The sequence below is a fragment of the Triturus cristatus genome, chromosome 3_1 (assembly GCF_964204655.1).
Source record: "Triturus cristatus chromosome 3_1, aTriCri1.1, whole genome shotgun sequence".
NCBI classification, from domain to species: Eukaryota; Metazoa; Chordata; class Amphibia; order Caudata; family Salamandridae; genus Triturus; species Triturus cristatus.
This window is the reverse complement of record NC_140583.1, coordinates 1,137,973,718-1,137,994,972: the sequence shown is the minus strand read 5'-3', so window position 1 is coordinate 1,137,994,972 and position 21,255 is coordinate 1,137,973,718. Positions and strand designations below refer to the sequence as shown.

The window sequence follows — 21,255 nt, the reverse complement described above, 5'->3', positions numbered from 1 at the left end:
ACTCAAGGGCCTGGAACAGTGGGCTGCATCGATCAATATAATCCCAATCTCCTAATCAGGATTCCTAAAAAGCCAGTCAACGTCTACAAATGTATTGTCTCTCACTTTAATGGCAGAGAGAGCGGTTTATAAAAGGCAAAAATTATTCATCTGCTTTGTTGATTTGAAATCCTTCTTTGACGTCATTCCATGTAAGTTGCTATGGTCCCGGCTTGCAGCCTGGGATGTGCCACGCATACTCCTTGATGTGATTAAATGCCTGTATACCTGCACATGGGTCCAGGTAAAGATGGGAGATGGCAACAACGTGCCTTGGCTACTTTTGGGTGTAAAGGATATGTTGACGCTCATACAGAAGTCACACTAAAGTTTTCCTAAAGAATAATAAATTTGGTGCATCCAAAAGATAAGGGAAGAGAACACCCTACTTCCCAAACTCAATCTAAGGATTGAACAATTTTTGAACAACTTTCTTGGAGCACACAAATAATTCTACATTCAATTTTACAAATTATAAATTGCAAAGAAAAAATAACAATCGGTTGGGCTCTTGTTATTCTCTTCCTTTTAATATTGTCATGGCACTATTGTGATGTGCTTAAGAAGATCATGACAAATGTGCGCTTTATAATATTTCCAGCCCTGATGAAGCCGTAGGTTATCCCTACCACGGCGAAACGCGTTGAAAAGAAGTTCTTATGGATAAATACCTGTAATAAGAACTCCTTTTGAACAACTGCAAGCCCTGATGAAGTCGTAGGTTATCCCTACCACGGCGAAACGCGTTGGCAAAAGGGATTGGATGACCTGACGATATTAAAAGGAAGAGAATAACAAGAGCCCAATCGATTGTTGTTTTTTCTTTGCAATTTATAATTTGTAAAATTGAATGTAGAAGTGTTTGTGTGCTCCAAGAACGTTGTTAAAAAACGTGCCTTGGCTATTTGACACCTTTGGCGGCCTAAAGCAAGGTTATATGCTAGCACCAAGTCTTTTTAATCTCTTTATGGTCAATCTACCTATCCATCTGCACAAAGTAAATGCACACACACCCAACCTTGCAGGATGTAATATAAAATTCTCACAATATGCCAACAACACCACACTAATCAGCCATACTCCAATGGGCCATCAATGGTTAATTGAGTCCTTTGATAAATATATAACAGAATTCCAGTTAAAGATGAACATAAAGAACATAATGTTGACAGAGTGAATTACTCTGGAGTCCCGAGTAAGGAACATAGGAGTAATGGCAATGGAATCAGTCAGGTCATCCAAATACCTAGGAATCACACTTGATGAAAGAGAATAGTTCAAAGGCCACTTTAACACCTCAAGGACTAAAGCCACTCACAAATGTTTGCCTTCAGAACCTTGAGTGAAAAGATATCACTGCCCATCCGCAAGCATTTGGTAAAATCATGAATTCTAAGCTCGTCCATGCATTAGCTTATGGCTAGGTAATTTTCCGAGGTACAAAAGAAAAACGTAGCAATAGTCCACCTCAAATAACGACAACAAAAGAGTGAAAAAACAACCCAAATCAAACAATTAAACTTTATGTGATTCTTGTCTTTATATTCTTCTTTGTCTTAAAAGTCACACACGTATCCTGAAGACAGCCAATGCGTTTCAGCCATAGCAATGGTCTTCTTCATGGCTGTAATAAAATGATTATATAACATGTAAATAAAACATCACACAAGACTAAACATACAGTTTACATAACACATGAAACAATGCTCACAATGAGTAACAGAAAACATTAGCGAACCATATACAAGTCCAAATGTAAACACCCCCATGAAGAGGCACCAACAACCATATTTTATACATAACAGAAAGGAATTGGCAATACACACAACATTTAAAATATGTCAGAGAAAAGACCTGTGGAGGGGTTGAAGGAAGTAGCGGATGGGGGCATTTGTGAAACGAAGGGGAGAGAAATGAGAAAAAAGGGAAATGGGGAGAGCTGGGCAACATCATATCAAAACAATACATATACCTATATAAATATCCCAAGTGGCTTATAGGATCTAAGAAAGCAGTACATGCATATTACCACTGATAATCATTAACCGCCTGTTTGATATATTGTCATAATACTTTATTCTATTGCTAAGGAAAATGATTAACATTGGATTGCAAATATTCATTTCATAACACAAAAGAAATGTGAGGAAGTGAGAAGGAATCTGCATGTTATAGATGCCAACAGTTAAAACATTTATATGTGTTTCTATAGCTCATGAAGCAAACAAGCTTAGTGGAGGAAAAGTAAATAATGAAATGTGAGGAAAAAGTTAAGAATGCATTTATAAGGGACCACACACTCATGTACACAACAGAAATTAAACTAATTTGCTCAGGACAACACAAGCCAGCAAAAGCAAGAAATTACTATTAAACAATGAACATATTTCTATATTCTGTTGCAGCAAACTGGGAGGCAATAAGGACCCTACTCAATGACCATACAAAGAATAACAAAACTCAATACACTATTACGTACCAAAAATATTCACTCAAAGTACTCAACCAAATATGCAGTATCACAAAGTGTCATTCAAATGGTCCAAAATTATTCACTGGCTACATGTATCATTCTATAAGAGAAAACAACAAGAATTCATGCCATTGTATAAAAATTAGTTATTAGAAATAACACTGCCCTGTCATGAGGGCTGTAAAGAAAAAACAGGAAGCACCTGAAAGCAGCTATATAATGATCCTGAAAGGTAAAAACGGATATACCTACCTGTCAGTATCTTTCCATCAGGTCCAGATATCACTTTTGGATTGGAAATAACAAGCAGCAGTAATCGCCAAGTTGGGGATAGTATGAACAAGGAATGTCTGGGCCACTGAGCCCAGTAAAGCACCTATAAGCATGAAAAACATTATATACAAAAAACAAATAAAGAATATGCAAAAGGAAATAGACAAAAAAAGATAATAATGGTACAAGACAAAAGATAAAATGAATTTGACAAACAATGACAACAAATATATGTGTAAAGTACAAGAACAGGAAAAGCAATATTGTTGTTTATGTCGAGTCAGCCCAAAAATAAATGTCAGTGCGGGCAGTCTGTAAAGTGGTGAAACAAGTTGCCAGAATCATGATTAGCAATCCCAAACAATGAAGTTGCAAACATAGCACCTAGCCATTTGAATAAAAGTAGTCCGCAATTGCAATTACTACTAAAAGAATAAAAGAAGCAGAGAGAGAAGCCACAGCAGGCATTGTTTGAGGCCATGCAGAGAGTTATGAAAACTCCTACCTTAACTATCTTAGTCGACAGTAACGATCGCAGCACACTGCGATGTCCCAAATGGCAATATGGTTATTTGTTTCAGAAGTCAAGTGTTAACGCAGCCTTGCTAACAAAATGACTATGATTAAAACGTGATATAGAATACAGAAACAAATGACCCTACTGTGTGGTAAACATCCTAGACATATTACTAACAGCCTTATCTCCACTTTTTTGGCTTTCAAAGCCAAAAAACCGGAGATAATCTTTCCGCCCTATTTGCAAGCCCATGCTAACATGCATTAGCGCATGTTATCAGCCGTTTTGCCAACGCCTCGCTTTGCATCTCTAATGAGATGCAAAGTGGGCGTCACTGGGCGTACCTCTGATGGACTACTTTGTAAATTATTGCTAAATACACATCGCAATATTTACAAGGTGGCCCTCAGGATTTTAGCAGATGTTAGTTTTTGGCGGAATCCGCGGTTATCGCCGAAAACTAACGTCTGCTAAAATCCTGACTATTGTATGTTGACAATGGGAGATGGATTGATGTGTTACGACCACAGGGTCGTATCATCAAGCATATCGCCGTTTTGCAGGGAACATCGCTGGAAAACCAGCGATGTTCCCTGCAAAACCGGCGATTTCCCCGCTATCGCTGGATTATATATCTCCCTTGAGGTATGTGTTGATGATAACGCGCTAACTCGGTGATTTCATTCAGCGATAGCCGGCGTTAGGGAAATCAGTGCAAGACGCGCTGGGCAATAATTATCGCCCCTTGTTGTTGATATGCCCCCAAAAGTCATTATGAAAAATAACGCCACAACTTGAAAACAGCCATGATACTTGCTTCGATGGATGCCCACCCTGCAAATAACCCATCCGATCTGCCCGAACGTAGCATGTGGACGGGAAAGAACCCGAATCGGGCACTGACTTCCTATTTGAAGGCCACGTTAATTGGCCTGCAACTATGGCACACCTGGGTAGTGGTCAGGAGGTCAAGCACTGTAAACAATGAAGTAGGACCCTTGACGGTGGTGAAATGTGACCGCGATCTTGGAATGTGGAACACATCCATGAGCTAGTAAACATTCACCATTTAAAAAAGGAGAAATTCAATTAAATAGCAGGGTGTAAATAGATGTTTCAGTAAACATGCAGTTCCTGTGTGTGTGTGTTTGTGTGTGTGTTTGTGTGTGTACGTGCATGCATTCGTGCGTGTGTGTGTGGGTGTGTGTGTGTGTGTGAAAATGTGTTATAGGTTGATGTTGCCTAAATGATCCAGACATGTAAACATAATAGGAGAGATAGTAAAGATTCCCAACAAAGATGCGGAACATATCAAACCAATGTCAGATGCATCTTTGGTTTGTTGATAATCAAAAAGTCATAAGAACATACAACCACGAGGGAGAAAAAGTTGAAAGATAAGAGCAAATAATAATAAGAATTAAGAAAAGAAAGAAGAAAGTAAAGCCATAAATTCCTCAAATGTAATACAGAAAACATGAGAATTTTAAAAAACAGATAAAAGAAACCATAAATATCATGCATGTGATTTAAAATACTAAAATGGATGACTTATGTGATTCCCACTATCAATAAGTGGGTATCTGAAGAGCATATATCTAAAAGACGGCCCCCAACATATGTTGCATATAAACTCCTAGATTTACCTTACAGAAAGTAATGCATTTCTTCATCTGTATTGTGACCCATCTTCACACTGCAGAAGTGTCGATCAAAGCAGCCTCCTTCAGGCATAGGGTCAGCTCCCTATCCCCTCCCAGGATCCTGGGGTACGTGAATAATGCAATGGAACCATATCTCAGCATGGTGTTCCATCATGTGGAATGTCATTGGGTATTGCATATCCTTATTGTGTATAGCCCTGACATGTTCTTTGATGCAGGTGCTCTCACAGTGCTACCCATATAAATTATGTCACAAATGCAACCAATTATGTAGACAACAAATTTGGATTTGCAATTGATAAATGTTGAATCTCGTTTTCTTGGGTGGTGTTATAACTGAAGCGTTTTCTTTTGGTTTTATCAAATCTGCACATTGCATTTATTAAATATTTTTCTGAGGTGTCGATGACAATTTACTGGACCAGTAACAAATTAATGCCCTCAAATATGTCTTTAAGATCCTGATGAACATTGGCAATGCTGGAATTTGGTTGGAGTTCGGGCCCACTAAGCCAAATATAAGTGAGAAAGTCTGCCTTTTAAAAAGCTTACATATCCGATTTTTATCTGAACCTTGTCCCCTAGCCAAACTGTATTGGCAAGAACTTTCAAATCAAGATTCTAAAAGTTTTTGAAGATCTTACTTACCTGATTGCCTAAACACTTATAAGTGCCAGTCATTAGGGCTCTGACAATCAAGCCTCATTTAAGATCATTTTACATTGAGCTACACATGTTTTATCTTTTAGAAAGGCCAAAGAGGCCTTAGAGGCAAACAAATATGCCTGAGCTGTTATCAATTCATTTGGAAAACTTGAGGTCCAGCCTTATCTATGGGCACATCTACAAACACACAGGAGGGACTTATTTCACAAGTTAAGATATGGTAGGTACCCAACCAAGTATGGCACCCCCAGGTGGGTGCAATAATGGCAAACAAGCTGTTGTAGGCTGTGTGACTGTTAAAAGGAATCTTTATTGCACATAGTTCTGTATGCTCTCATCTACTACAAGCATGACAAACTATTGAAACCATTGTTCATTGAACTTGGTGTGAGAACATGCCGCCAAGCCCTTATTCTTTGTCTATATGGAAAATCAATCTCTCTGATTAGTCGCTATATCAAACATTTGCTTTTGGTGGAAAACATGTTAACCACAACCTAACAATCTCTACTGATTACCATGGTGCTATTTGTCATGAAATATTAAACTCTAATTTTAGCTTTATCTAGAACGATTTGATGAATTCTTTATAACTGTCCAACCTTGCTCAAACCTCTTTTTGGTTGCAATTTGTAAGAAATAGTGGCGGATTGTGTGGTCCACAAAGAGTCAAGAGCCCTTAAGCGTTTTTATTAAGCTCAAAATTAGTTTTAAATAGATGCGGTTTTGGGTAGAATAAGCAAGGCTAATACAGTATTCACTGTTTTAACTAGGGATGTTATTATTCATACCCTTTCGCGATACTTTGCACTAACCTTTGAACAAGGATGGTTATTGATTTTTTTATGGATCTTGACTGAGCAGAGTAATGTTAGTATTTTTTTTTTTAAATCTATTCTTTCCACAATGATATATGTTGTTCATGGATACAAATTCCTAAAGAAATTGCCACCAACGCATCACAATGTGTTTTTTGTAATGATTTTTTATTAATCAGACAATAAATAAAATGTACTTAACAGTATACCACAATATGCTGCTATCAACATTAGTGTACATCGGAAAAAAAGGGACAGAAATGTTTTTATGTATCTATGTAAGTTATCAAACCATATAAATAATCAAACCATAACTTATGGCATTCAACAGGACTTACCCCTAGGAGGAACCCTTAACAATATGTACACTTTGCCACTGCTTGCCTGTTTAGAGCGCATGTATTTTCTATCTACATACTTGTGAATGACACACAAATATTGATGAAAAAAGATGTACTTTCGAATGACATTGCAGCTATATGTGTGTCTTTCTGCAAGCTACCATGGCATCAAAGCATACTTTAATAGATCAGCACTGTAAGAATTCAAACGTCAGGGCCTATGTTCTGTCTTTTTAGGTTATGGTAAGGTATCATGTCAAGTAGTGTAGACAGCAGGTTGTTCTGCATTGGAACTTCAGGCAAATCTGAAGGATTATCTTTTCTCTGGACTTCTTGATCTTGGTGAGGGCATTTGGAATCACTAGTATCAAAGGGAGAACTGTGTCTACGGCAAATCATTACTGAACAACTGATGAAAAGACAATTGCTTTTCTGGGGGGGTCTTGAAGAATCTAGTTGTTATGTATGACTATATTTTGCTGCCTTTGTACAAATCTATTTTCTCGAGAATCCCAAATGAAGGTAAAATATTTTTATATTCTTTGCCATTTAGAACTAATTTGTAATTTTCAAATCTCTTTTTTTTAAATTTTTTTTTTTATTATTCAGAGCAAGAGGTTCCAAAAATACATTACAAAATGAATTTAACATTCATATCATAGATAATATGGCATTAAAGTAGAATTGTATGAAAAAAAAGAGCACTAATCGAAAGTGAAATGTGCCTTGTGCAAAACAGCAGAAATACAAATACTCAAAAACCACTAAAGTGCAAGTGCAAGACTTGAATAATTGCAATAATGTTGCAATAAAGGGAATTCATTAGCATATAAACATTGATAAAAAGCATTCATCAAAACAATTCAACACTTCAGTATTTAAAATACTATATCTATAAGGTGCTAGTGCATTCTTAACAAAAAACTATCAAAAAGGAAGTTCCCTTCCAGAACCATATCATTAATAATATAACATTAAAGTGCAAAAGTGTAAGAAAAAGCACTAATCGAAAGTGCAATATGCCATATGCAAAAGAGCAAAAATACAAATACTCGAAACCACTAAAGTGCAAGTGCAAGACATACTAATTGCGGTAATGTTACGATAAAGGGAATTCATTAGCATAAAAACATCAATAAAAAACATACTTCGACACAATTCACCACTTCCAGTATTTAAAATGTAATAGCTATAAAGTGCTAATGCATTCTGACAAAAAATATTCAAAAAGGAGGTTCACTTCCATAAAGAGACCACGTTGTGAGAAGACTTCTTGGTATATCACTTCCAATATTGGATTTTCTATTAAGTCTTCTCCAGTATTTCGAAAAACTTCCAGTTTCGCTCAAACTTTTTTACAGCTCCTACCCTCCTAGCATAGGCCTCCTCAAATTTTTTTACCCTTTTCATTTTATTAATCCATTTCAGATGAGAGGGGGCTTCTGTAGATCTCCAATTTTGCAAGATTAATGAGCCTGCTACCGCACTAGCAATAAAAATAAAAACTCTTTCTGGTTTGGACAAATGTGAACTTCCCTTGCAGTAGCCAAATAGCACCGCCTCAGCTTCGATCGGGATTCTATTTCCGATTGCGTGCTCGATGTCTAAAAAAACGGCTTCCCAGAAAGACCTCAAACCGGGACAAACAAAAAAAATGTGGTGCCAACCACCTTCCCCGGGTTTAGAACACTGAAAGCATTTATCTTCTACATCTGAAAACCTTTTACTTAAAGTAGAGGGTGTTAAATAAGCCAGCCACCTTGAAAAAAAGGCCATCCTCTTATAATTGGCAGCACGCAATGCTCTGCCTCCTGAATGGCTGATCCACTCCCACTCCCTTTCGGATAATCTGCAGTCGGTCTGCCGATTTATTTTTTCCAAATGGTTCTGGATCACCGAAGAATATTTTGTTTTATGTAGCAGCTTATACCAGTTGCCTATTCCTCGTAGTTTGGCCCCCTAGATGGCAGCTGTCAAATGATTGGGGGGTTCAGTTATACCGCCGGTACTTCTCAACCAGGAGACTAACCGCAGATATTCAAAAAAGGCCGGTTTCCGATGAGTCCCTGTCCTGGCCAATATTTCCTGCCAGGAAATCAGCCTATTCTGTACTATAAAATGTCTCAGTTCGGTTAATCCAGAATTCTGCCAAATATTAATATGGCTGACTTGTATCTGGAAACCGAGGCTGGCACATTCTCTTATATTGAGATGTGGAAAACCCATCAGATTAATTTCCCTAGAGACAGCTTGAAGTCTAAAAAGGAAGTCCTTTAAAATTTTATATCGAGTTTTCTTGGGAAGCTTAGCAGTTTTTAAAAACACTGGAGTGGATGAACCAATTTCTAGCATCATTCTATCGATAAAAAAAGTATCTCTACAAGAGCTAGATCCTAACAGCCCGGATACTAAATCAAGCAGGGCGGCTTCGTAATATGATCTTACATGTGGGAGCGCAAGCCCCCCCCTGGTCTATTGATAGTTGTAAAGTATTCAATTTAACTCTGGGGGCTTTCTTCTCCCAATTAAATTGTCTGAGAAGCGTATCGATTTCCCTGAAAAATACCTGATTAATTTTAATAGGAACATTAGAAAATAAAAAAATCAATAGGGGTAATATAGACATTTTAATTAATGATACTCGCCCTACTATTGATAATGGAAGCAATGACCATTGCTCCAATAGTTTACTTATTTTTGTCTTCATCCTTAAATAATTTAACTCAAATAATTGAGAAAACTGTGAGGAGACATAAATCCCAAGGTATCTTATAGGGTCAGTTCTTAATGCCTGTAATTTTAAAGAACAGGGAAATGCGTCGATATCAGCATTCGTGGCGAGAACTTCTGTTTTATTTGCGTTAATTTTATAGCCGCCTATTCTCTTGAACTAAGAAAATTCTCCCAAGACCTCCTCGAAATTGATCCTATTTGGAGCCAGGTATAGAATAATATCGTCGGCAAATAATTTAAGTTTAGGCATATCGGAAATAGGGGGGTGAATAGCAGCATTGTTTCGAATTCTTAAAACCAAGGGTTCGATAAAAAAAGTAAAAAGTAGCGGAGAGAGTGGACAGCCTTGTCTCGTTCCACGCCTAATTTTTATTGTTCCTGCGCAGCTGGCATTTATTACAAGCTTTGCTGTAGCGTCCTGATAAATATTATTTAGCATCCCTACAACATTCAACGGAAAACCAAATTGAGCCAAAGTAATAAATAGAGTTTTCCAATTTACAAGGTCGAATGCTTTTTCTGCATTGACCATTACAATGCTTGCAGGGATGCAATTTATATTAATATAGTCTAAAGCCTGTGTTAAAAATTGAGTATTGGCAGCCATTGATCTACCCGCAATAAAACCAGTTTGATCCTTATGAATTACTTCCTGAGCAGCTGGTAACAAACGCTCGGCCCAGACCTTCATTAATAATTTATAATCGGAATTTAAAAGACTTATGGGTCGGTACGAATTCATATCATCGGGTTCTTATCTTTTTTAACGAATGAAACAATAATCGCCTCTTTAAATTCGCTCGGGACCTGGCCCCCTTCTCTAATAAGATTAAACAATTTTCTCAGAGGAACAAGTAATTCCTCTGAAAAAACTTTAAAAAACTCAATTGGGAAGTCAGCTTGCCCACAAGCTTTGGAACCCGCAGTTGATTTGATAGCTGCTAAAATTTCACCTACCTGAACTTGTCTTTCTAAATTATGGACCCGCTCCAAGGATAGTTGAGGGAGATCCAAAGTTGAAAAATACTCTTTGATCGAATTTTCCTGTATTCAAATCTCATTGCATTTATTTCTACATTAAGGACACTTTGGCAATATACATAAGGTGCTATTGCAATAAATGGAAGATGGTCGACAATTTTAAAGTATTTCCAGAGGTCTTTAATTTTCTTCTTTTACTGATATATACTCTCTGGACAACACATATATTGCAATAGCAGATCACTTCCTCGGGCCACAAACTGTCAAGTTTTATGACTAAAAACTAAAATACAAACAATACAATGATTTTTTCTAAAAATAACTGTAGTACATTTCGAGCAGTATCTGCCATTATATACATATTTATCCACCACAATCTTCTGTTGACTAAATAGTCACACTTACTCTTATTTTACCGAATGATTGCTAAACAGTATTACTTAGAAATCTGGATTCCAAAAACATGATCTACTTTACCTCAATTAGTATCACCATTATTTCAATGTATTAATTACTATACAAAAAAACTGTAAAATGTAAACATTACAATTATGTCATCAAATGATATAACTCAATAAGCCCCAAGAGAATCTTTCTTCCCAGTGATTCTAATTGATGTATTTAACAGTTTATCATTGCTTAAATACTCCTTCATTCGTGTGGTACCTTCTGGTAATTAATATGAAACTCCCAAAAGGAATACTTATTATCACCCCTGTGTTAAACACCAACTATGCATTAAATTCAGGTTGACCCCAACCTCTGGAAAGTGCTGTAGGTGGTTCCAGCATCAACTTGCATAGCACACACCGATTTCCCAGAACAAAGCAACATTTTCTTAGCACGTCTGCCCTGTTTGTCTCCTACCACTTTGCAATAAGTTGTCCCTCCGCCCAACAACAGCTCACAAAAACCTCATTCCTGGGGGGGCAACATCTGGATGGAAATTAGCGCATAATATGATGCAGTAATGTGATTCAGAGAACGCACAGAGAAAAGTGCCTTTGATGACTAAGTTGCCTTTCCTCCACTTGAGTCCACATTGTCATGTGTGTCTGAATTGTCCCTTTTATGCTGGGGTTTCTCTTGCCCCTGTTCCTTACTGTCCTTGGTGACACCATCCCATCACAACCTGTCTTGTGGCAGTGGACCCCAGTGACAGGAGACACACCCACTCTTAGCGGGAGATTTACTAAAAAGTCACACAAAGCAACGCAGCCCCCAGTGAGACTGTGCTGCATTACATGACAGGGAGGGAGCAGGAGAGCGCCATATCTTCAGAGATATAGCTCTCACCTCTGCTTTTCCTTACGCCGGCACTGATTTCAGCTGCCTTGCGCCATGCACACACCTTAGCGCTGTAGCGCTAGGGTGTGTACATGTGTGTAGTATAGGTTTTGCTCCGGAAGGGCACCCTTCCTGTACAAAATACTATGCTACAAATGAGGGAAAGGTGTTCCTACTTTGTATGCATGCTGCACATTTGGGCTACTCCCTATGTCTGCAGGTGACTTAGTAAATTTCACCTGGTAGTGACTCAGATCTGAGCAAATTGTGTTACCAACACTATCGCCATATAGGTTAGTATTAAATCTCATCCATACCTCCACAATAATTTTAACACTATAGGCCCACTACCTCCCCTTTCCAATTCTTTAGTGACATCCCAAAATGCTTATCCTTCATCGAACTCAGTAGCACTGCTTGATAACGTGATTTCGCCAACCAAACATCTTGTCTTTATGACCTTCTCGGTGGCCTCAGTTTATCATTGAGAGCATGATAAAATGGTCGATGTAGATGATTCAAAACTTCCCTTGAAGCTCAAATACCTGACTGTTTCAATTTAAATAAGTTAGATGAGTACCACTTGTTAGTGGTGGACTTCAAGGGGTTCGTTCTTGCAGAATTGCGAGCAATGCATTTTCGACCAGAAATGAAGTGATATAATTTCACTTGGCCAACCTCAACACCCTCCCAACGAGGCTAAGTCACTGTGATTAATCAAATATTTGGCATACTTTAGTATTTTTGCTTGGTTTGCTGAGTGCTAAACCAGGCTTATCAGATTATGTGAAGTACAAGCAATATCTTACCTATTATTGGAAGCTTATTGGCAAATACAAAGTTAATATCTGTGGAATGTGATCACTTCCAACTCTTGAAATATTCAACAATTTTTGGGCCAACTTACCTGAAACCAAAGTATATTCAGAAATTGACCCATATTTCGACTGTTTAAAAGTTGGAACTTCCCTTGATTTACACAAGGATGATTCATTTAACATAGTTAAACCAAGCTGCTGCAGGTAAACATGGCACATCTTAGCAGTACCCTTTTAAGGGTTTTAATGCAACCAGATGCATATTAAAATCACCAGAAATGATTAAACCAGCCATTGAATATCAGAGTGCTAATGATTTTATAGTATCCCACAAGGTAAACAACTGAATCAACGTATTACTTTCCCTTGTACTAAAGTAAACATTCAGTATTATCATCATATACATATCATACTGTAGCAAAACACCTTGGGTCTGATTCGCAAAAGTAAACTTAGACCAAAAGTCAAAGTTTAGACCTGAAGTCTAAGTTTAGACCTAAGTCTAGCCTTACACTACTAAAGTTAGACGTTTGGTCTAAGTTTAGGCCAAAAGTATAACTTAGACAAAAAGTCTAATTTTAGTAGTAGTTAAGTTAGACTTTTGGTCAAAAGTTAGACCAAAAGTCTAACTTTACTACTAGTAAATTTAGACTTTAGGTCTAAACTTAGACATCAGGTCTTAACTTAGACTTTTGGTCAAAGTTTACCTTTGTAAATCAGGCAAGTTGTATCCATGCCAATTGCAAATCAATTACTTTTGCTTTTCAACTCAACTTAGTCGTAACATACAATGAAAGACTGCCCTTTGCATGACCTTGGTTATCAGTGCATATTGATGGGAGATTACATTTATTAAAACCAAGCAATGGAGTATCTTGCTCTCTCCATTTTTCCTGAAACATCAGAATTTCAAAAACATTTAGAAAGGAAAGTGTGTCAGAATCTGCTAACAAATGATCTAAACCATGTACATTCCAGGAACATATTCTCATTTGTTTGTCATTGCCACTAGTGGTAAGCAAAGTTCAGTCCCTTGCACCAGAAGACACATTTGTAAGCGTTTCTGGGAGCCATGCCCAATCTTCATGTAACATTTTATTTTTAGTTAACAATTCACAGGTACGAACTCCTTTTAATGTACTTGTAACCAAAAGGTCTGTGATTTTAATTGGGTTTTTCAGTGGACTAATTTCACATTTGTGTAATGGAGTTGACATTATACAATCAGATTTTTTTGGAACTACTATATCCAGTATAAAGGGATATTTTGAAAGGGGGTGAGTTTCTTCATCTCAATGCCCCACTCCATAAAATACAGATTGGATTCAAGAATTTTGTTTGCTATTTCATTGGCAGCCTGGGTTCTAATAGTGGATTCACAGGCTACATTTGTGTGAACTTGTTTGAATTGAACAGATAAAAGGTCCACAGACTTGATGAATGATAATTCAGAAATCGTTGAGATAAGTTTTAGAATTGTACCTCGATTCAAACTATCATATACACCCCAGGCTTCATATAAGGGATGAGATATTGATTTCAAGACATTACAAGACTTATTTTCTGGCATGACCCTTGTAGAAATCACTAGGCCAGGTTCAAAACTAGAGGATGGGCCACTGCTAAATAGCTATTCTGATGTTCTTTAGAGGGAAAAATTATTTTTGAATAGCTGCAGACATAGTTCCATTAACCGGCGTAGACCCAGGTGTTATCGGAATAGCACTAACCTGTGGCACAGACACAACCCTGTTATATATAGTTGGTTCAGTCAGCATTTGTAGATGGCAAACATCACTGTTGCTTGTCACCTGTGTATCACCAAGTTTTGGGAGACTCAGCAACTGGTTACTGGGCATGCAATTTAAATGGGTTGTTTGATTATATCTGGGCGTTATCTGTACCCAATGGAGTTTGATCCTGCAGTTGTAAGTTCTAACCACTTGGTCTAAAAAGAGGATAACAATCCCTGGGTTGTTGCACCAATTTAGGTGATATATCTAAAGCTTTCTTAGCTTTATTCAGTCATTCTGAAACCTCTTTCTAGCCTTTTTTTGTTAAGGGAGACTGATACATGGAACCCTCATTTAGGGCCGTGGAATTTAGGACTTGAATTACCACAGTGTTAAAAGTTTCTAGTACAAAGGGTCTTTCATAGTTTTCTCTTTCTTGCTCTAAATCTCCTTCCTATTTCCTAGTATCCCCAGGTAAAACAATAGAGGTGCATGAGGGGGCATCACACTGAGCTTTTTGGAGCTTCATACTTTCACTAGCATCCCTCACCTCCAATCCCTTATCGAGTGGTATAGGTGACTCTGCCTTTGATTGTGTGGCCAATTTGTTTACTTCATCAATAGGAGATTCTGCTATATTTTGAAGTTCTGAAACAATCTCTAAGATATATGAACACATACATTAAATTAGTTGGTTGTTAACACCAGACTAGGTTCTTACCACCAAGTTGGTTAGATTATGCAGCTTAGCGTCCATCCCAGCCACATACACAGCTAAGGTATTTAATAGCTCCACCTGGTTATCCAGTTTATTGGAGTGGAAATGTAATGCATCCATTGTCTCCAGCAATTTTCACCATACTTTGATATCTCATGAATTTTGATGTAACAGGAATCATCATCATTGAGTGGCGACAGACATTCACACATCACGGCCCCTTGGTATATCACACCAAAACACAAATCCATAGCTATTGGTGGTGGACATAAAGCTGCTGTAGCTGTTATGGGAGTAGACAAACCACCCTCACATTGAAATTTATCTGACCTTTAAAATAGTCCATGGGATTGGACTGAGAGAGCTTAGTCCAGTTATTGTTTCCAGTCTTGGTTGCATGTCCAGAAAACTCTTAACATGTTTCACCCTTGGTGATGCCTATATATTGACCTGGAACTCATCAGAAGTTTTCACCAGTTGATGTAACCTCTTGGGCTTTCTTAGTGATCTTCCTCCATTTTTGTGAATGTAGTGACCCACATAAGTGCCCAGACCTCATGTTATGATGCCTTCCCCAAGGCACAAGAGTTCAGAAATAGCAGCAACAAGTTGAAGTTAGTGCATCCTCTTCTACCACACAGAGCAAAGCACCAGCACATCCAAAGAGGCAAAGTGCACCAGCTAGAATCACAAAGCCTTAGACAAGGTCCTTATGCAACACAGAGATTACCCCTCACACCTCACAATCAATTAAACAGTGTTGATGGAGTGGAGGGATTTCTTAATCCATATATCTTGAGCACTAGTGCCGCCTACCTGTAAACATCATATAACATGGGACACCTGACAGAGGGTAGGAGCACACCGGGTGCACGCTGAGTTCAGATGAAAAAGATTTAAAAATATATATGATTTTCCATATTTCCATATTTCCAGATCACTATTATGTGGGCAAACTTGGCCCCTAGTGTGAAGCAAGCCTTTCGTCGGCCACTTCCGCTTCACTGCCAGAGTTACGAAGGCCTATTGTCTGCCACATGCTTGCCCCCAATCCAGGTCTTCAAATCTTTACTATAACTAAAGATCAAGCGCAAAACAGATGCCTCAGGCATCTCAGTCCAAACAGAACCCAGTTACCTGGCTTCCTTGGACCTTGAAAGGCCAGAAACGCCAGTCTATCGTTGACTGCCAGCCACCCAGACCTGCCACTATATCCAGTCCTGTGCTGTCCCGTGGCGTCCGCTGCTCTCCACTCAGCCTCGCTCTGCCTCTGCGAAAGCCACAACAAACAGGGACCTCCTCCATGAGCCAGATGTGGGCAGCTCCGAGTCGCGGAGCCCAGCGTGAAGTCCATGCAGCTCGAGAGGGATGAGAGTAGACGGGAGATCAAAAGCTCGAGGGCTCAAGGTGCAAGAGCACTGACAGCCAGCACTGGGAACACGACACAACTGCTCTCTCCCTTAGCTGTACTTCATCTAATCAGGCGTCTGACATCAGCAAATCATTTGAAGCCTGAGAGGATTGATTTCCATCCTCTCCTCTTCCACACTAGGCTGATGTTAGAGGAGTATTCCCCTCCTATTTGCAATTATGGTTGCATACCCTGAGTTGGGTGTTAATGTGCAAACAGTAAGCTGTTACCCTTGATACATCTTCCCTATTGGGAAGTGGAGTCTGGATATTATCCAGAAGTTGTTCACGAAACCCATAACTGCTTACCATGATGTCTTTCCAAAAGGGAAACATTTTTTCTTTAAAGCAGCACCTGTGTCTTTAACAGCCAGTTTCAGGACTGTCATAAATTGCAATCTGGGTAAAGATTATTTATTTGGCAGGTCGTTTTTTGGCCCCCTGTAAATGTGCAAGTTGCGATACAGCCTGTTAGTAAATAGGTCACATTACAAATTACATTGCAAGTAATAAACCAGGCAGTCTGCAAAATTGCACACCCTGAGTTTACAAAGGGCAATAGAACATCTGTTCCACAATTCTGTATTACAGGCAAGCCTATAGACATTTGACATATTTACACCAGTCATTATTAGATACAAACAGTGGAGCCTTTTGTAGAGATAATTGAATGTTTACAAATTGTGTTTTTTCTTTTTTCGGCAAACGTCTGCAGGTGTTAGTCTTTCTTGTTCTCTGAAAACAGTTTTCCTCCCAGAAAAGAAAGCTGTAGCTTTTAAGCTCTTTGTGAAATTACATTTGAAAGCCTAATTGTTGAGCAAGAGCAGATTTGTAGTGCTTTTCAAATTTAATGTGATTTTTCTTAAACAGACGAAATGTCCGGGGATTGCAGATTTATTCTGCGCCATTTGTTCTACGGCAACACAGTTGAAATATTTCAACACAGCATTACGGTGCATTAGACCATCTGCACCCAGAGTGGGCTCTAGGGAGACCACTGTCGGAGCTCATTGAGGTGCTTCTGTGAATATTCACCAGATTGCCAAATAGAGCACGTTTTCGGTTGCAAGAGACATTTTGTTTAGTTTATTGAAAATCAGTTAATACCTAATTGCAAAAAGTGTCTACGCAAATTTTATAAAAGACAACATATGACTTGTCCATGTACCTACACCTGCTCGACCTTGCAAATATATCATTTGTGAATTGGTAAATATAAAAAAGGGATAACTCAAAACGAGCTGTTCTTAACTTCTTTTGTTCACTCCCTAATGTTGACCATGAACCTCTGTACAAGTGCACAAAATCATGCCGTCATTATGATTTACATTCGCTGTTACTATGAGAAGTCAGAAACAAACCTGACACATTTAATGACCCTGACTTACAAGGAAATCACAATCTGCTTGTATCATTGCCACAAGCGTATGAGCAGGATCGCATGTGATTTTAATTTGATGCATTTCATGAGACCTACAGGGTGTGAGGCTCATAGAAGTCAATTCACCGAAATGCCTGGGGTAGCGGAAGTGAAATCAAACACACCCTCGGACCCCAACCCCATGACATTACAGGAAGTGATGTCATGTGATCTCGTACCCTGCTGACATCAAAGGATGTGGCAACACTAACGGCGTTTTGAAAAATATATAATTGGTGTAAGAGGAATACTTAACAGATAAAACCAAGTATTGTTACCACCTATGTATTGATTGAGGTGCTGCCATTAGGTTTTTAACAGTTTCTGAAGCACACACAATTATATAGTACATATAAACACAAGTATATATTCCACTCTTGGACTTCTTCAATCCTTTATTCTGTAAGTGTTCTTCCAATCCCTTTACACCAACGCGTTTCATTATATATGGGTAGTATACCCTATGACTTCCTCAGGGCTGGAATTGATACAAATAATTTCCATTCAAAAAACAGTATTCTGTCATTTCTAGTACTGTCACCAATTCCCCACTGTGTTTTAAATAATCACATAGGGAGAATGAAAGAGTTTAGTTGTGCTTATTTCACATGCAAAGATTCAATGTTATCCATATTATATTTCTATAATATCATTTTAGTAGCTACTATGGTCTAAAAAAGTATAGAGTTATAACAGAATATACAGTTCTTAAAGGTAAGCATAATGCTTCAGTGTTGGTACTGGTGCAATATCGAATTGAAAGAAAGAAATAGCCCTTCGTGCACAACCCAAGTGATGCATTCCTATTTAGACAAATAAAGAAAAAAACTTTTTTTTTAATTATATGTACCTGACAGTGTAGTTTTCTCACATTTATCTCTATTAAAGAATAAAGAGAAATATGCAAATTAAGTAATTTATATCAAATTCTCTTTACGAATTGAAATAACAGTGGCATGAGACAACGATCATTATCATGAGCTATTAGTGTCAATCGCGTATTCAGTTTTGAATCGCTTGGGCTTACCTATTGGTGTCTCCACTAATTCCGTGTCAGTGTGCTCATCTGCCATTTAAATATTCATTCTTCTTATTATTTTTATCTTTGAACCAAATTATCACCGATCTGTTTAAGGTTTGTTTGGTTTCAGCCTGCAATATAACAACTATTATTTAATTGATGCGCTACATATTGCCGCTTAATGCTCATTAGCAGCAAAAGATTCGTGAATAAGGAGAGTCACGGGCTGTCTCACCTATTTATTATGCGAAAAGTTTTTCGATCAGTATCACATTCCGATATTGTCGGCTTCCAACTTTCAAGTCCCTGTAGTTTGGGATAACTAAAATCGAGAGTACAAAAACTGTATCAGAACCACTCTCAGCATTCTCTAATAGCTTATTACAACTATTAGCGTACTATCGCTTTGTACACACGCTTACCTCCATGAGTGTGTCTCCTCACTGGCACTTCCGTGTACGGCTAAATCCGATCTCCGGTATTGGAGGGGTTTATATGGAAAACGGAGGAGGGACTAAAACTCGTCAACGGCCCGCCATTTTAAAGCGGTATAACGTATGTGATAACATTATAAGTGCTGTGTCTACGTATTCTTTTTCCACATGAATCCATAGATAAAGGATTCAATATTTTCAATCCTAGTTAACGTATTATAAATGCCACTGTATAAATTTATATGTCGAATGACAGCTAAACCCAATCCCCGGTATTGGAGGGGTTTATACTGAAAGTAAAAGATGGACTAAAGCTCGTAAATGGCCCGCCATTTTTGAAACGATATAACGTATGTGATGACATTATAAACGCTGTGTCTGCGTATTCTTTATCCACATGAATCCGTAAATAAAGGATTCAATATTTTCAATCCTAGTTAATGTATTATAAATGCCACTGTATAAAGTTACATGCCGAAGGGCAACCATGCTCGAAGATAGCTGAATATGCTTATATGACTATCCCGTTTTAGTTATGGTGATACGAGAACCACACTATTAAAGTGTATCACTTACTCCTCAAATCGCATGTTGCTGATTTCACAACAGAATTATTAATAAAAGTAAACATAAGGAAGATACATAAGATAGAGACAACTTGATTTAAACTCTGATCTCTATAGCCAAATAATCTTTGCTATCATCTACTAGAAAGTTGAGGTAGGAAATATGAGCAAGAGCAAAGTTTAAGGAATTTAAATCTTTAATCTCCAAGAAAGTATTGTAGTTCCTGATCATAATTAAGTCCCTCTTCCACCGCACGTAAGCGCATAATCCATCGTACCTCATGCCGCCGCAATCTCAATTCTCTATTTCCCCCACGTGGGTCTAATCCAATGTGCTCTATACCAAAAAATCTAAAAGTTTTGGTGGAGTTTTGTGCACTACATGTTTGAACATGTTCCGCAATTGGGTACCTATGATCATTATTTTTGATCGCTCGCATGTGTTCCGCTACTCGTTCCTTCAAGGCCCTAATGGTACTTCCAACATAAATCCTCGCACATTTACATTCAATAATATAAATGACATATTTTGTATTACAAGTAATATTTGACAGTGCTGCCATTAGGTGTTTGACACAGCCATTGCCTGGGGGTGTGTGTGTGTTTATATATATATTCACTGAAAAAAACATAGGTTTCAGGGACGTTACAGTTAGAAATTAGCATTTACAAAACCTTAGAAATTCACTTAAAAAACCACAGGTTTCAGGGATATTATAGTGTGCCTGGTGAATTTATAAGTGTTTGGGTTTTGACGCAGTGTTTGGTTTAGAACATGGTTCTGGATGGCTGACTGGAGGAGTGCATGGGGAGTGACACAGTAATTGCTGGAGTGTATAGGTACTGCCTGGGTAAATCAATGAGTGAAAGACCAGTGTGTAGGTGGTTATAGGACTGCATGTGTAGTGGACAGGGATTTGTAGCAGTGCATGTGTTAAGGCCTGGGTCATTGCATGAGTACTTGGGTACTGACTGAATGATTAGAGTACTGCAAGGAGAGTGCCTGGGTGAATTTATAAGTGTTTGGATTTTGGTGCAGTGTTTGGAATAGTACATGGGGCTGGATGGCTGACTGGAGGAGGGCATGGGGAGTGACAGGGTGATTGCTGGATTGTATAGGTACTGCCTGGGTAATTGAAGGTGTGAAAGAAAAGTGTGTAGGTGGTTAGGGGACTGCATGCCTAGTGGACAGGGGTTTGTAGCAGTGTATGTGTTATGGCCTGGGTCATTGCACGAGTACTTGGATACTGACTGAAAGATTATAGTACTGCAAGGAAAGTACCTAGGTGAATTTATAAGTGTTTGAGTTTTGGCACAGTGTTTGGATTAGAAGATTGTGCTGG

At 38.3% G+C, this 21,255-nt stretch overlaps 1 long non-coding RNA gene across 3 annotated transcripts; it reads right to left on the bottom strand.

Annotated features, from left to right (window-relative positions):
* Positions 1 to 1,560: 1,560 nt before the first annotated feature.
* Positions 1,561 to 19,391, bottom strand: LOC146861623 (uncharacterized). Of its 3 annotated transcripts, XR_014979010.1 has the most exons (6): positions 19,335 to 19,391; positions 19,148 to 19,234; positions 18,919 to 19,043; positions 18,742 to 18,770; positions 2,519 to 2,612; positions 1,561 to 1,663 (listed from the first exon to the last, which is right to left on the bottom strand). It is a non-coding gene; the product is annotated as an uncharacterized LOC146861623 (long non-coding RNA). The 3 variants fall into 3 exon arrangements; XR_014979011.1 differs by lacking the exon at positions 2,519 to 2,612; XR_014979009.1 differs by lacking the exons at positions 1,561 to 1,663; positions 2,519 to 2,612 and adding an exon at positions 13,310 to 18,369.
* Between the last annotated feature and the right edge of the window lie 1,864 nt (positions 19,392 to 21,255).